The sequence below is a fragment of the Muntiacus reevesi genome, chromosome X (genome assembly GCF_963930625.1).
Source record: "Muntiacus reevesi chromosome X, mMunRee1.1, whole genome shotgun sequence".
Taxonomy (NCBI): Eukaryota; Metazoa; Chordata; class Mammalia; order Artiodactyla; family Cervidae; genus Muntiacus; species Muntiacus reevesi.
In genome coordinates, this window is record NC_089271.1 from 118,442,341 (window position 1) to 118,460,218 (window position 17,878).

The 17,878-nt window shown below is 43.4% G+C and overlaps 1 non-coding gene across 1 annotated transcript; it reads right to left on the reverse strand.

The window, feature by feature from the left end:
• Positions 1–11,631: 11,631 nt before the first annotated feature.
• TRNAP-UGG (transfer RNA proline (anticodon UGG)) lies at positions 11,632–11,703 on the reverse strand. The gene has a single exon. It is a non-coding gene; the product is annotated as a tRNA-Pro (tRNA).
• Between the last annotated feature and the right edge of the window lie 6,175 nt (positions 11,704–17,878).

Sequence of the window (17,878 nt, forward strand, 5' to 3'; positions counted from 1 at the left end):
ACTCTCTACAGGGAAGGCCCTGCTGTCCAGGGCATGGCAGCCACAGGAAAGGTGAGGCCAAGGGAAGGAAGTGGGTCCTGTCTCCAGGAGCAGCTGTGAGGTCAGGTGTGCACAATCCCGAGGCAATAAGGAAGTGGCGACTGGTGACCAGAAACCCTATGGATCAGAAAGTACTGGGGGAGCTGCCAGATGGGGAAAGAAGAAAAGCAGGAGATGATGGGGTGGGGAGAGAATGCTAATGAGATGAGAGCACAGGGCGAACGGCAGGAGAGAGATTCCTAAGAAGAGAGAGACAGCAGGTGTTGATGATAGAACTCAAAGAACGTAGGAGCAGACTCATTTATCTTTTTAAAAATTTATTTTTTAAAAAATTTTATTTTATATCAGAGCATACTTGAAGAACAATGATATGTTAGTTTCAGGTATACAGCAAAGTGATTCAGTTATATATATTCTTTATTTAATTCTTTATTCTTTCATTCTTTCACCATGGAGATTATTACAGAATATTGAACAGCGTTCCCTCATTTATCTTTTAATCTTTTTCCTTCCCTTGGGTTGGAGAGACTTGGCGGGGTGTGGCTTCAAGGCAGCCTGGCCAACCCTGCTCTCCTCCCCCATCTGGCCTGAGCCTGCCCTGACCCCGAGGCTCTGGTCAGAAGGGTCTCTCAGTTCTGACCTCTTGCTCTGTGTGCCCTCCCCCTGCCCACTTCCGCTTCCGCCTCCTCCTGCCCTTCCTCCACTTCTCCTTTCTCTTTCTTCGACTTTCCTCCCACTTTGCCAGCACCACTTCCCCTTGAGCTGGCCTTTGGTCCACCACATGCAGGGCCTCGAACCAAGGGGAGGATAAGACAGGACCTGAGGACTCCATGTTATGGCGACAAAGTTCCAGTTCAGCACATGGCCTGTGCTGCCATGGTCAGCAGGAAGATAGGTTTTTCTCTGCAGAGCTGACAACCTCTAGTGCCTGTAGGGTTTGTCAAATGGAGCTCTCACCTCCTGGGGAGATCCCCTGGGCCTCATGGGGAGATGCTTCTGACCGTCGCCTCCCTGGCTCCCTGCAGATAGGTTTGGAAAAGGTCATGCTAATGGTATTTTGTCTGTTGCAATAAGATTTGTAGACAGGCCAGATTGGCAAATGATGGGGGGAAATCCCCCCAAACAAATTACAATCCACTTCATGTTTACTAGCCCAAAGCGAATGTGCTTTATAGACTCCAAATGTGTAGCTCAAGGTTGCCAACTCTTTGTGCCTCCAGCTGACTTCCCAGGGCTCAACCCTCTCAGTAACCTGTGGCTCTCCAGGCCCCCATAGGAAGTGACAACTGTAAGGAAATTTGCCAAAGGGTGGCAAAAACGAGGACCGTTTCTGAGACCTCAGCCGTAAAGAGTGGACGAGCGTATTTCTAAGCACTCCTCTCAAAAAAAAAAAAAAAAAAAAAATCAGGACCCACAGTGTGACCGAGATCAAGTGCACTGACATCAGTGACCAGAGGAATAATTGAAATTTGGACTATGTGTTTGCCAGAATTATGACAACCACTACTTTCCATAAGTCTGGAGCAGGACCTTGGCAGGACTGCCAGGGTCACTTTGGAAACCTGGTCTGTGCTCCTCCGGCTCTGTTCCCCACCCCCACCCCCTCCCATCCTCACTTAGCTTTTGGTAGCATTTCGAAGCCTTGGTAATCACCGAAGGCAAATGATAGAACACAGATTTTGAAAAAGACAGCTTTGTTGTTGCCAGCATCACGGGCACTATCTGTTAGAGTTTGTTGTTTCTGGACAGGGATAGGAAGGGGGAGGAGGAATTTGATCTAGCCCTTCCAGCTAGAACTGTGTGAGCTGTGAGACGTGGATCCTGCTGCTAGGCCAGTCGCTGCCAGACCTAGAGTGGGCCCTTTGTTGGGCTTTCTCTGCACACGGTTCCTGGGGCCCACTGCCCCCATATAGAGGGAAACACGGGGATTCAGAATGCTTCCCAGTCCCCTCCTGGCTTTCTTGCCATGTAGTTTAGATGCTTTAAAAGCAAAAAAATAAATAAATAAAGAGCACAGTTGAAGTTCCAGAGAAGTTCTTGAGAAACACTACATTGTATACAAAGGGTTTCCTGGTATAGCAGCAGGTCAGGTGTAGAAGAAAGTTCTAGAAAGTCTGCTGCTGTGACCACTCTAGGATCCTTTGATGGCAGTGTATCCCACAGAAGCAAAAAGTCGATGCTTTCTTCAGGAAGAAGAGGTTAGTCATTTGTACTGATGTTTTGGTTTTTTTTTTTTTCATTTATTTTTATTAGTTGGAGGCTAATTACTGTACTGATGTTTAAGTGTGAGATGATAAAGATTATTTCAAACTTGTCATCCAACTGGGATGTGTGACATGCTATGTATATTGTACATGTCTATGTATACAGGTGTAACTCAATGACAACCTGAACTTGAGGTCCTGCACAGAATTGGGGATACTTCCTAAGAATCTGGTATTTCTTCAGAGAAACACTAGGTGGCATGGAGAACTTAATAAATAGAAAACACCAATTTCACAAATGGGAAAGTAGAAAATAACCTTCTCTTTCAATTTGTAGCAATTATAAAACCTCCCCATCAAAGTTCAACAGGAACACATCAGGAATATGGCTAATGTTCCTTCTTGAGGCATTCCCAGAGAGAACTGGGCTGAAGGAATTCCTTCCCCAAATCTCCTCTTATAATCTTTTCTTGAGTATCGCTTTATAAACATGATGATAAATTCAAAAATATAATTGTTACCATGACCAGATTCCCTAATAGAAAACAGTCTATTTCTGTCAGTGTGGACGTGTTTTTCATTTGAGAAATCCTGACAGACTTTTCTCCTCCCTCTTTTCCTTTATGAAATCAGCCAAGGGGTTGAGGGTAGGGGCATGGGGAAAACAAAACCGAATCTCATCACTCTTCTCCAAACATCCCTTTGGATAAAGTAGCAGGATTTTCCCTGCCATTTGGACATTCACGTGTTTGCTTTCCTGTGTTCAGGGCTGGAAAGAAGAGTATCTTTCTCATAATGCCAAATGTGAAAACATAGGGAACAGGTGTCCGAGTTCAATAACTATGTCACTTCTGACAACACCGCATCCTCTCCTTTGCTTAGCAAATCCTATAAGGACAAGCAAAGCTCCGTTACACGAAGACATTCTCGGCGCACCAGGTACTATTTATCAGAGCGTGACTTCTTTAAAAAGGGCCTCTTCTGTCCTTCTAGTAGTTGAAAGTCGTAAAACACACAGTTTCCAGCCACTTAGTAATACCATGGTCTTCCCCTGCCAGACAGGCAACAGGCTAGTAAAGGCAGGGATCACAATTCTTGCTACTTAGAGCAATGAGAGCAGTGCTTTGCAGATTTAATATAGTCCAAGAACAAGAGTCAGCCAGAAAAGTGCATACTCCCAAAGGCTTCAGCTCTGTGAAGGGGAGCTGTCTTGTCATAGCTGACACCAATGCTGGAATAGTTGGACATCTCATGCTTAGTCAGAGGACTCACAGGAAGTAATCAAGACACTCCAGTCCAGGTTCCATAGAGACAGTGATCAGATGCCTGGGGATGTGAACATATGACTTCCCTCTCCCCTTGACCAGCTGTGTGACCTCTCTGACTCTGAGCCTCTGTGTGCTCACCTGTGAAATGGGCATTATAACAGTGTTGTATAAAGAAGCACATTAAATGGGAAGTCCCCTGGAGTTGGGGGGTGCCAGGTCATACTGCAGTGTTATGATTCCAAGCAGCAGCAGAAGAACCCAGATGACAATGCTCTTGTCTTCTGACTTCAAGCAGAAGCAGCCAGAATAAGCCAGTCCAGTTATGCAGACGAATCCCAGCAGAGTGAAGCTACATTCAGAAAGTGTCTCCTTCCCTCAGGTTGTTTTTTTGTGTTTTTTTTTTTTTGTATTTTAAAGTGTCTCCCTCTTACTCCCCCAGAAAGGAAATTCGGCTCACAAGATCTCTTTCTCTTTTTTATTCTTCAAAGTTTATGTGTTTTATTTCTTGGCTGTGGTGGGTCTTCATTGCTTTGCATGGGCTTTCTCTAGTTGCGGCGAGCAAGGGCTGCTCTTCATTGTGGGGCTCAGGCTTCTCACTGCCATGTCTTGTCTGGTTGCAGAGTGCAGATTCTAGGCTCGTGGGCTCAGTAGTTGTAGTTCGTGGGCCCTAGAGTGTGCTGGCTTCAGTAATTGCAGCACGTGGGTTTGGTAGTTGCAGCTCTCGGGCTCTAGAGCATGGGCTCAGTAGTTGTGGCACTACTGAGGCTTGGTTTTTCTGCGGCCTATGAGATTCTCCCGCACCAGGGATTAAACCTGTGTCTCCTGCATTCATTGCCAGGTGGATTCCTATCTACCGCAGCACCAGGGAAGCCCAAGATCCCTTTCAATCCACCTTAAAGTGCAGATTTGTATAAGTCCACTTTTTGTTAAATAAATCATGCTAATTTCCACAGAAAAGTATGTAAAATACACACACACACAAACAGACTTTAACAGGCATTTAAAGCAGAAGGAATATTTTCTTCCTTGAGGATTTTTGGGACAATGGTGATAAAAACCATTGTAACCAACCTGGTTGCATTTTCTCTGAAATTTTGAACATCTCTGTATGTCATGTTCCCTCTCTCCCTGGGAATGAAGGGTCTGCTAATACAATACACCAAGGATTATAGCCATTTTGTTATTGTACTGCACTCCTTAGAAGGGATAGATTTGTTTACAAATTAATCAGGTAAATCCTTTTCCATAAAAATGACCATGTCCTAAATGATCAATTTTGCAAATGTGGATTTTTTTTTTCTCGAGGAAGATTATCCTTTCCCCCCTCTCAGTGTATTATGAAAAGTTTGAAATACAAAGCAAACTTGAACTATTGATATTTTCACAGTGAGCATCCATATCCCAATCACCTAGATTTTGCCACCAATATTTGACTTTTTTCATTTAATCATGAAACATGGAACTATCCATCCCTCTCCCATCTACTCATCCATCTTATTTTCTTGATGCACAAATGTGGCTTTTGGCCTAATCCAACATTTGAATTTGTTCAAAGTGCTATCCATCTGTTGGGACTCTTGTGAAGCTTGCACTCTTCTCCCACTTACTTAAAAAGAGACATCGATGTTCACCTGAAGACTCCATCTTCCCTGATGAGCTCACTCTGCATAGATACATGGTGCCCTTGTGATGCCTCAGTCAAAGAAGGCAGTGTGCCTCTACTGATGGACTATGAACCATGGCTCAGTGAGCTCAAGGTCAAACTGGCCCCATTCTGGGCTGTGCCTGTGCCTCAGACTAAATAAAGGGTTTTCCAGGACCCTAGTGGCTTGGATTACCATGAGGGCCTGGGTACCAGCATGTACATACTTCCTCTGCTTCCATCCCATTCTCCTTGGAGTCAAATTAACTTTCAGTCGCACCACCATTTCTCTAGGTTAGGCATGGGCAACCCACAGCTTGTACACCAAAAGTATCAGGCTTTTATACATTCTCCAGCCTGCAAGGATAGCTGACAACCTCTCCTGGGTGTTTGAGCACCCTTCATCCTCCATTTTTATACTTTGATCTTGTTTCCCGGGGCCCTTTTTTATCTTGTCCGCAGGAAATGTGTGATGTCGCTCTGATGATCTACTCAGAGCTACACTTCCCTCAAATACTTGAAGCTCTAAAAGTATTTCTCAATAAATTTTTTTCATTTTCACATTGTAATAGACCTCAGATAAGAGGATATTACTGAGTACAAATTAAAGGCATGTATACTAAGGTGTGAGTGGCTGATAAACTCTTATCCTCCCAGAGATTAACTGCCTTTTATTTCTTTAAAAATTTTTTTTTTCATGTGATGTGGCATGTGGGATTTTAGTTCCCTGACCAGGAATCAAAACTGCAAGGAATCCCTGCCTTGAAAGTGTGGAATCTTAACCAATGGACCACCAGGGAAGTCCCCTTAACTGCATTTTAAAAGAAAGAAGTACTTACTAGCTCAGATGGATCTTGGGATGGTAGTATATGTGGGAAATCATCATGAGGCCCCTCACAATGACCCTTGTCTGCTTCTAGACCTGTGCTCCCTTGGTTCCCTTCACTGCAGTGTACACAGAACAAGAATGTGTGACATTTGACTCTTTTCAGAGAAATTGCCAAGCCTTGCTCTAGTCCTTCAGCTCAAAAGGCATACTTTTCCTTTTGAGTTGAGCTTGTTTTCCTGTGCCATTGCCTTGAGTAAATAACATCCTAAAGTATCTTAGATAGTTTCTGGAAAGTTTAGGAGTTCTCTAAACGTGGAACAACAGATGCACAGAACATCTGGGTGGTAGGCTCTTTGCAATGCTTCAAGGGTCCCATTGTCCCTGACAGCTAGAGTCCATCTGCCGGGGTGGGCATCTGGAAGCTCTTAAAGTTAGAAAGTCTTTTTTTATTGGTTTATCTCAAATGAACTTTTGGGGACCTAGATCCTCATATAGTGCTCGAAGCTTCTGCCCAAATTTCCAGATCTTCACCATGCACCAAATGCTTGTTTTTTAAAAAATACATTATTTCTATATTAGAAATTTTTATTCACATTTCACTGACAAAGCCATAACATATCCTATAACAAGTAAATTGTAATAAACTCCTGATATGTGATTTTTAAAGAACTCTTATGTATATAATCTTAGTTGATACAGCAGCACCTGTGGATAGGCAGGGCACATATCAGCTGGAATATGATTAATCTTGTTTTGTAGAAGTGGACAACACAGAGATTCTATCCAGACCTCATATAACATGCCAGCCCTGGAGCTCAACATGCTCTGTCTTTCTAGGATAGTTCTCAACCACGGAGCATTCTACTAAGTTTGGACATTATTAAGCTCAGTTCTTGAGGAAGAATGGATATTATAGATATTCACTTTTTAGATGAGAAAATGGAGGCCCAGAGAACTAAAGTGACTTGCTCAAGGTCACACAGCTAATGAGGGTCAGAACTCAATTTCAGATCTTCTCACTCCTACTAGATATAGGACCACACTGATTGGATTGATGGGGAAAGCCAACTTTTGAGAGCGTTGCTTGTGTGAAATGGAACGATTTGAATTGGGGGCTGTAGGTATATGGTCTCAAAGACTGAGCTTTGGGAGTGGCATTTCCATTCTTCCTCAAGAACTGAGCTTAATAATGTCCAAACTTAGTAGAATGCTCCGTGGCTGAGAACTATTCTAGAAAGACAGAGCATGTTGAGCTCCAGGGCTGGCACATTATATGAGGTCTGGATAGAATCTCTGTGTTGTCTACTTCTACGAAACAAGATTAATCATATTCCAGCTGATGACTCACTACCACACATCTGAAGACATCAAGGATTAATAGCACTACAAACCACTTGGCCAAAATAATCCTCAACTTGGGTCACTTTGTGAATCTCAGACCAATCCCTCCACCCTTCTTATCAGGCCTGAGGGTTCACATTCTTTCTACTTTCTCTTCAAGTAAGTGTGAACTCTGATTAGTGATAAAAGTCAGATGCTGAGAGCAAACTGGGCAAGTGCCAATTTCCAGAGTCCTCTCTGATGACTCGGTTGCATCCTGCCTTTCCAAGAACCTCTCACCCACATTCAAGCCAAACATCTCAGAGGGGTTTAGAGCAACACTGCCTCTGCTGTGGTTTCAAAGAGAACTTTAAAACCAAACCCAATAGATGATAAGGACCTACTGTATAGCACAGGGAACTCTACTCAATACTCTGTAATGACCTATACGACATCACTTTGCCAACAAAGGTCTGTATAGTCAAAACTATGGTTTTTCCTGTAGTCATGTATGGATGTGAGAGTTGAACCATAAAGAAAGCTGAGCGCTGAAGAATTGATGCTTTTGAATTGTGGTGTTGGAGAAGACACTTGAGAGTCCCTTGGACTGCAAGGAAATCAAATCAGTCAATCCAAAAGGAAATAAACCCTGAATATTCATTGGAAGGACTGATGCTGAGCTGAAGCTCCAATACTTTGGCCACCTGATGTGAAGAACCAACTCACTGGAAAAGACCCTGATGCTGGGAAAGATTGAGGGGAGGAGGAGAAGGGGATGACAGAGGATGAGATGTTTGGATGGTATCATTGACTCAATGGACATGAGTTTGAGCAAACCCCGGGAGATAGTGATAGACAAGGAAACCTGGAATGCTACAGTCCATGGAGTTGCAAAGAGTTGGACATGACTGAACAACAAAAACTGATTCACTTTACTATACACCTGAAACTAACATAACAATGTAAATCAACTATATTCCAATAAAAAAAAAAAAACCCAGTTTCTTATTGATGACCTTTAAAGCATTCTCCTATTGGGTTGTTGAAATGGAACAAAAACAGGAATTATTGCTTATATTCAGGCTGGATCTACTTGTCATCAAAATAATTGGTTGAAAATTAAAAATGCAGCTAAAACTTTTTTTGGGTGTCATGTAGCCAAAAAAATCACTGAAAGAGTCAGTATTTACATAGAATCGGAAAACTGGTTTGATCCAAAGATGCAGCTTAAAGGAACATGCATGGTTCGTCAAACCGAATGTTTAAAAGAAAGTTGCTTCTTTCAGGTGGGTCAGACAAAAGATAAGATCACACCAGGAAGAAAAGACTTCTTTTTAAAGAGATGGAGTTATCAAAGCCAATCGAAAGAAAAGATTTAAACATCCTACTCAACCCTAAAACCCAACTCCTGCCACTCAGCATCAGAATCTATTTTGATGCTGAAAATCTTGTAAGATCGGAGTTGATCTGTGTCTCAGCATCTAGCGGCAACCATTGAGTCAACCAGTGATCCAAATCATTCAAATATCCTGCAAGAAACTCGTCATGGAAAGCTTCATTTTTTTTTTCATCAAAAATGTCTCAGCTTCCTTTGGACAGAAATGGAAAGTGACATTTCAAAGTTTAATCCCTTAATATGTAGTCTGGTTCTTTCCAAAGGTTGCAAGATTTCCAAGTTCTGGAATTCATAACTAACCATATGGAAACAGAATGTTCTACATAGCTTAGCTTCCCAAATATTGTCAGAGCATGAGTGACTCTCGTTGACACTGGGCAGGACCATATGTGCAGTCATCCCTCTTTAGCTGCACTCTTTGCCAGGACAAACCCTTTCCTCTCATAAGACTAGTGTCTTTACTGTGCCAAGTGCATTGGATGTTCAATATCTTCCATCAAGACTTTGCCCTTACCACTCCCCCTACCTCTGCTCCACAAAGAGTGCCTTCCCTGTTTATGTTTCCAGATCCGATTCCACCAATTCTTTGATAACAACAACCAAGAAGGCTCTGTACAATTTCTCCCAGCTTGTGGGATTTATTATCTATATCATACAGGTTGAGACTCATGTGTCCATTTTCCAATCACGACACACTGCCATGGCTCAACTCCCAAACTAGCCTCTCAGAGAACAACAGCAAGCTTGAGAGTCAGATGGAAGTCTCTTCCATTTAGGGCCCCTCCACTTTCTAGCTGTGGGAACAGTGTACCTCTTCCAGCCTCCCTCATTTTTTTCCTATAACAGAAACCACAGTATCTGTTAATATATTAAAGGGTTAGGAGAGAATATTTGCAGTGTGCCAATAGTATTATTACACCTGGCACATAAAAATTGGGTACTAAATAATAGATATGTATGTACTTCACAATATCTATCCTGCACAGGGCACACAATGGGTAATGGATCATGACTTGATGACTTCACACATTAAAAAAAATTTATTTATTTGGTTGGGTTGAGTCTTAGTTGTGGTTTGAGGGCTTAGTTGTGGTTTGAGGGCTTAGTTGCCTGGGGGTGTGTGGGATCTTGTTTCCCTGACCAGGGATCGAACCTGATCCCCTGCATTGGAAGGTCGATTCTCAACCACTGGCCCACCACGGAAGTCCTGACTTCACACATTTTAATGCAGTATCCTTGAGACTTAGATAATAAAATAAAAATAATTCTAGGGTTATGAGACTGGGAAAGGTCATAAGAAGTCATCTTACTATGATGTATCTGTTGATATGGAAATATATTCACTATCTATTATTAAGGCAAAAAGACAACTTCTTAAGTAGGATGTTTGGGATCTGTATGTATTTGTGTCTGTATGTATATGCACATACATATAAACATGTATGTGTGTGTGTGTGTGTGTGTGTGCACGTGTGTGTGTGTAGTTTTTAAATTGGAAAGTGTTCACCAAAATGCTAAGAGTAGTTATCTCTGATTTGTAGGGTTACAAACAGTCTTAATTGTCTTTTTGCCTATCAATTTTTACATTATGAATATGTTCTACTTGTGTAAATAAGACATAATAAGTGATTTTCAAAATATCCTATGTATATATAATTAAACTATGAAAATAGGTCGGGTCTGGGAGATAGGAAAAATGCAAATATGAAAAAAAAAGGAGTTGTGGGATATGAGTGCTTTCTCTCAATAAGAAATAGTTATTTCTTATTGTTTCACTATGTTTATAATAGAATTTTTAGTTTGTAGAAATCATTTTCTAAATCATTCCTATACTTTTGAAAAAGTGAAAGTCACTCAGTGTAGTGGATAGCCTATCCTTTCTTCAGCAGATCTTCCTAACCTAGGAGTTGAACCAGGGTCTCCTGCACTGCAGGTGGATTCTTTACCAACTGAGCTATGAGGGAGTGCTAATCAGTTTCATTTCTACTCAATAAATAATTGGCTGCTCTCAACAGGCAGTATTCTGAAACAGGGGTCTTCTTCAGCTCCCAAGAATTACCCACAACCATAAATGGGCAACCTATGTCTTGACCCATCTGTTATGTAGTTTCTTGCCTGGTGGACCCCAGTGATTTAGACTCTGGTGCTCTGCATCATGTGGATCCTGCTAAGACTTTGTGAATTATCCTGTGGCTATGAGGATTAACAAGTTCTTGTCCTGGTGGCCAGGGTGAGGACATAAGCCTCTGTTTGTGTGCATCAGCCTATGTCTTGGAGGCTAGAAACACAGTGCCTACAGGTGAGTGAGTAGCCCTGGGATGCAGACTGTTTTTTCTCCATCATCTGATCTTCTGTCCTAGGCAGTGTGTGTCTCTCCATGCCACCTTGTCAGGGTTGCCAGCTCAGGACTGGGGTATGGACTCTGACTCTCATCCCACGTGGACACACAACCTGGATTCGTAGCAGAGGTCAAGAAGTAAGTAGAACCAAGACAAGGAGACACAGGGTAGGGTTGGAGGGGTCTTGTTCCTGTCCCTGTCAGCTTCAGGAACAGTTAAGCACAGTGTGTGTGTGTGTGTGTGTGTGTAAGTGTTAGTTGCTCCGTCATGTCTGACTCCTTGAGACCCCATGGACTGTACCCCTCCAGGCTCCTCTGTCCGTGGAATTCTCCAGGCAAGGATACTGGAGAGGGTTGCCATTCCCTTCCCCAGGGGATCTTCCTGACCCAGGGATCGAACCTGGGTCTCTTGCACTGCAGGCAGATTCTTTACCATCTGAGCCACCAGGGAAGCCCTATGCAATAGCAGATGTATTTTAAATAAATTACTTATCAGAAACAAAGAAAACCAAGCTCATATGGGATTTAACCCAGGACCTCTCACACCCTAAGTGAGAATCATAGTCCAATGTGATAGCACATGTATAAGATCAAGTGGCTTGTCTGGGATTTGAACCTAGGACCTCTTACACCCAAAGCAAGTATCATGCCGCTAGACCAACAAGCCACATGTGTTTGGAGGTCTCACCTGGAATTTTAAAGTCATAAGTATCCAGTTAACAACAATAGGAACAGAAGGCATTTACTGAGTGTTCATATGTGTCAGACTCTCATCTCTGCAATGGAGCTAAACAGTGAGATTATATACTTTGTATACTTGTTGTGGAGGCTCTCTCCAACCTAATGGTGCCTTCCCAATTCCAAACAAAGAAGAAAGTAACACAATGAATACAGATGAACCCTGAGTTAAGCAACCACTGACAACTGTTCCATGTTTGTCAGGAAGAGGCAGATTTCTGGTACCTTATCTCCTTGTTTCATTAGGTTGTGTTTCTGCCAGGAAAATCTACATCTTCTTTATGAACACTTGCTTTAATCTATTCTGTATGATCATTTTAGAAAATAACTCCAGAGAACAAGATTTCAGCTTCTGGACCAAGGGTGAGCATAGTGGGTGGACAGACTTCCCAACTTGCCTGATGAGGTGGATGGAAATGTGGTCTGTGTTACTATACATAGTATATACAGCTGCTGCTGCTGCTAAGTTGCCTCAGTCATGTCCGACTCTGTGTGACCCCATAGACGGAAGCCCACCAGGCTCCCCCATCCCTGGGATTCTCCAGGCAAGAACACTGGAGTGGGCTGCCATTTCCTTCCTCCAATGCATGAAAGTAAAAAATGAAAGGGAAGTTGCTCAGTCATGTCCGACTCCTAGCGACCCCATGGACTGCAGCCTACCAGGCTCCTCCGTCCATGGGATTTTCCAGGCCAGAGTACTGGAGTGGGGTGCCATTGCCTTCTCCGAGTATATACAGCAGGGAGTATGATTTCCTAATAACAGTAAAAGAGAATGTGTCCTCGGAGATACACTGCCCACTAACAAAGAATTGTGTCATAGAAAATGTAAGTAACTATGTTATAATAAGATTCCTACACAATGTTCTGATTATCTATCTTGATTTTCAGACTGATAAAGAGTGTGAGAGTTTTCAGTAACAATTTAAGGTGTCCTATATTGAACCAAGATCTTTCACAGTGTGACCTGGAAAATGATGGATCAAAAGGGGTAGATTCAGTCATCATGGATCAGTTTCCTTTGGTGAGGGTGTGTGTGTGAGAGAGAGAGAAAGAGAGAGAGGGAAGAAGGGAGAGAGGAGATATATCTAAGGATATGGAGAGTCATTTTGTTTAGAGAACGTGGCCTGAAGCTTATAACAATGCCTTAACAAATCTCCTGGCACTGGAATCCAAGCATTGATTTTCATTAAACTTTGGAGCTTTTGCAATTCTCACTGAGCTGAGGTCAGAGCTGGCGGAGTAGGACCCAGCTGTGTGCCCTAATAACCACAGCCTCTGAGTCTGTATATGGTCTTAATGGCCAGGGAAGCCTCCTCTTCTTCCTCCCTACCGTGACTGTCATTGCTTCAGAAATGCCCCCCAAATGGCACTAAATGATGTGCAAACACAGCAGCTGGACTGCTAATCTTTTTTCGAGGCTTCTTTAATGGTGCCTTCATAGCCCCTTGGAGCAAACTCAATTTCTTTCTGTGCACGCTATTTCCACTTCTACAATTCTAGAAGAAATCATTTTGGCAAACACACTTTTTGAGTTGGATGAGAGGTAATTTATACAATTGCTTACCTACTATTGACAACAGGCAGCAACTCCAGTCACAGGACGAAAGATGGCTATTCATTACTCACAGTGGAGACACATAAATGGATCTGGAGCCTTTTATGAGGCTTGTAGCAGTGAACTTGGGGCAAGCAAATCTTGTGTGTTTGAGGAGTTAGGGAATAGAAAACCAGAAGTCACCTCTTTAGACCTTCACCTTTACACTGAACACCACATCTGAAGAGAGACTCAAAAGGGTCCAACAGAGAGAATAAAGCTTGAATGGTACAAATGTCAAATACCATATGCTGAAGTAGGCACTGCCAGAGCATCCATGCTAAGATTGTAGCTGTGGTCCTGATCTTGGAGGGTAATTAGGCAACTGAGTGATGAGACATGTTTATTTTCCCCAATGGACCAGTCGGCCCACCTTTTATGTCTCCTGAGGGAGCCTGTGGTCACATCCAACAGAATTCCAAATGTGTTCAGAAAATGTTGCTTTATACTTCAGACTCAGTAGAGAATTTAAAAAAGAGAGTGAAAAAGTTGGCCTAAAGCTCAACATTCAGAAAACTAAGATCATGGCATCCAGTCCCATCACTTCATGGCAAATAGATGGGGAAACAGTGGAAACAGTGGCTGACTTTATTTTTCTGGGCTCCAAAATCACTGCAGATGGTGATTGCAGCCATGAAATTTAAACACGCTTGCTCCCTGGAACGAAAGTTATGACCAAACTAGACAGAATGCTAAAAAGCAGAGACATTACTTGGTCAACAAAGGTCTGTCTAGTTAAGGCTATGGTTTTTCCAGTGGTCATGTGTGGATGTGAGAGTTGGACTATAAAGAAAGCTTAGCACCGAAGAATTGATGCTTTTGAACTGTGGTGTTGGAGAAGACTCTTGAGAGTCCCTTGGACTGCAAGGAGATCCAACCAGTCCATCCTAAAGGAGATCAGTCCTGGGTGTTCATTGGAAGGACTGATGTTGAAGCTGAAACTCCAATACTTTGGCCACCTGATGCGAAGAGCTGACTCATTGGAAAAGACCCTGATGCTGGGAAAGGTTGAGGGCAGGAGGAGAAGGGGACAACAGAGGAAGAGATGGTTGGATGGCATCATCAACTCGATGGACATGGGTTTGGGTGGACTCCGGGAGTTGGTGATGGACAGGGAGGCCTGGCGTGCTGCGGTTCATGGGGTCGCAAGGAGTCGAACACGACTGAGCAACTGAACTGAATACACATATACATACATATGTATATATATTATATATGTATATGTATACATATGTATATATACATATACTTACATACTTATGATCCTTCATGGGTGTGCCACACACGCACACCCATGAATGGATCATAAGCTCTTTTCTAGGTGTGTTTGCTCTAAACCAGGACTGATGCAGAAGCTGAAGCTCCAATACTTCGGCCACTTGATGTGAAGAACTGACTCATTGGAAAAGAGACAGGCTGGGAAAGATTGAGCGTAGGAGGAGAATGGGCCAACAAAGGATGAGATGGTTGGATGGCATCAGCGACTCAATGGACATGAGTTTGAGCAAGCTCTGGGAGATAGTGAAGGACAGGGAAGTTTGATGTGCTGCAGTCCATGGGGTCACAAAGAGTCAGACATGACTTAGTGACTGAACAACAACAATTGGTTTACAGCAACAGTTGCCCATTAGAATCCCCTGAGAAGCTTTGAAAATTCCCTAATGTCCAGGTCCAGCCCAGGCCAACTGACTCACAATTGCTGGGGGTGGGACCCAGAAGCCAGTATTTTTCTGAGCTCCCTAGATGTGCAGCCAAAGTTGAGAACCAATGCTTTAAGCGTTTAAAGCTAATCAAGGCAATGGGTTTCTAGTGCATATTGGAATCATCTTGGAAGCTTGTTACAATGCAGATTTACGGGGGACTTCCTTGGTGGTCCAGTGATTAAGACTCCAGACTTCCACTGCAGGGGGCATGAGTTTGATCCCTGGTCAGGGAAGCAAGACCCTGCATGCTGCACAGTCCCCCCCTAAAAAAAGAAAAAGAAAAACGCAGATTCATGGGTCTGGGTTTGGGGCCTGAGATTCTGTATTTTCAAGAAGCTCCCTAGGTGATTCTGAGGTTGGAAATCCATGGGTCACACGCTGAGAATCCTAGTTAGAGAATTCTTCCCTGGAGTTTGTGTGTTTCCCATGCCTCATTCATTGTTTAATTTCATATTGGTCCTCTCCTTTCATACAGATCCCCCTTTGCCAGTGAGTATGTGGGAAGTTCTGGTCCCTGATGGTAATCAGGCTGATAAATTCAGACACTTCACCTTGTCACTTCCAGAAGTACCCAGTCAATATATCCAAGAGGTGCTAGAGGCATACGGTCGGGGGTGAAGGTGGACAGAACAGGAAGAGAGGGGAAAAGCTGGCTCGAGTCTAGTAGGTGCTGGAGGGGGAATGAGATTTGGAGTTGAGAACTTGGTCTCTTAGACAGCCACCATTGGAAAGATCAGCCCTGTAGCACCCCATGCATTGCTGCCAAAAAAAAAAAAGAAAGAAAGAAAAGGTAGAATCTACTCAAACTAGGCCCAGATCATGGGGTCGCAAGGGTGCTTTCTGAGTGGGTCCAAGCTCTATCTGGCTCTGCCGAAGGCACCTCCTCCCTGCAGCACTGCTTCCTTGCCCAACCTGTTGGGCTGACCTCCAGGAGAAAAGTCTGAGTATTGCTGCTGATGAATTTCTCGAAGATAAGAGGAAAGGGATGGAGTGGGAGAAAGCATGACCACAAGAAAGAGATCCCCAGTGAATTTCCTAACTGCCTGTGATGTTAGAGAGTTGTCCATTCTCTGTAATTTACTGCTCATTCCACAGACCCACTGGATGTAGAATGAGAGTACACAGCCTTTGATGTCAGGAATTAAGCAAATTGTGACATGGAAAGAACAGCATGGCGGGCCCTTATTCCCTACCCTTTAGCAATACCCCTGTCAGTCACCTCTGCTGGGGATGGGGGAGCATGACATTAGGGAAGGCTTCGCAGAGAAGGTTGTGTGTACCTGGGCCTTGAAGAAGATGGGGAAGGATTGCCATAACAGAGATGGAAGGAAATGTTTCTAAAAGCAGGTGTGATATGTAAAATGCTGGAAAAGGTGATTACTGGATTATCTGAATTTGCTGCTAGAACCCACGTGGTGGCTGCTGGGAGTTACTTGGTTGTTTTTACCAAGTTCATTTTTAAATTGTAGTTGGCATTTAGCCTCCTCTGACCAATCAAGAAACAGCTCTGGGTTACTCTGTTGTTTGTTTACCCTGAAATTTCTAGAATGTCTGCAACCAAGTACAAACGTAAAAAAAAAAAAGAAACAACCCTGGAGCCTTCCCACCAGTCCAGTCCAGATGCCAGAGCCCCCAACACTCGTGTCCACTCCAGCTCTGATATTTCCCCCTAGTGCCCACCCGATAGCACCAGGAGAGAGCCCGTTACCGGCTGGCGTGGGGAAAGAGAATCAGGAAGGCCTCATGCAGGAGGCTGCACTGGAGCGGGGCCCTGGGGGCAGGGGCACTGAAGGGAAAAGGGGGAGGGGATATTCTAATGAGAAGAACCATACAAAAGGGACGATGACTCTAGTAATCAGTAAAACATGAACACTGCGGCTAGAGGGCCATGAGTTCAAACGATTCTGACCATTTCCTAGTTGTCCTCACGATCCCATCCCCCAGTTCGCTCACAGCCCATCCTCCCTGCGGTGTGAACGCACCCCCAGCTGCTCATGCTCAGTGAGGTAGTTTCCATTCTGTGTATCTAAACGTCAGTGGTTGCACAACCCCCTCCCCACCCCACTTAGGGCACATGGTGAAACAGGCCACAACTTACTTGTTGTGAGGCCTCAGGTACATTGTTTAATTTCTTTGAGCCTTCGTTTCCTGACTTGTAAAATGGGAATATTGAAATTCTCCCCTTATATACAGTTGTTGTAAGGATTAAATACAATGCATAAAATACGTATAAAATTCTTAGTATGATTCCTAGAATATAGCAAAGTCTTAACGTATTCTCTCACGATATTATGCCTTTGACTATTACACTTTGGTAATATGAGATGAGTGCATAATAGAAATTGATTTTGCTCTGTGAAAAAGAATTAGAGGATTTCACATTCTTACAATGCAGTTAGAGAGCAGTTTTGCGGACTCCGAGGGTCAACCCTTTTCATAACTCATTTCTCACTTCACTCGTTCTACAAATATTTATTGAGCACCTATAATATGCCAGGAAGCATGCTAACTGCTGGGAACATGGGGAGCAAGACAAAGTAACACCCTTACCACCCACATGGGGCTTGCATTCTAAAAGAGAGTAAATATACATTGTCAAGTGGAACAAGTTCTAAGGAAAAACTCAAGTAGGATAAGTAGATGGGGAATATGGGGTCTGGGGCATTGAGTGGGCAAGGGAGGACTAATATAGGAAGTGTCTTGAAAGCTCAAGAGACTGAGCCATGGGAATATTTGAGCATTCCAGGCAGAGAGAAGGGCAAGTGCAAAGACCTTGAGGCTAGAGAGCGCCTCATGTATTTGAGGAA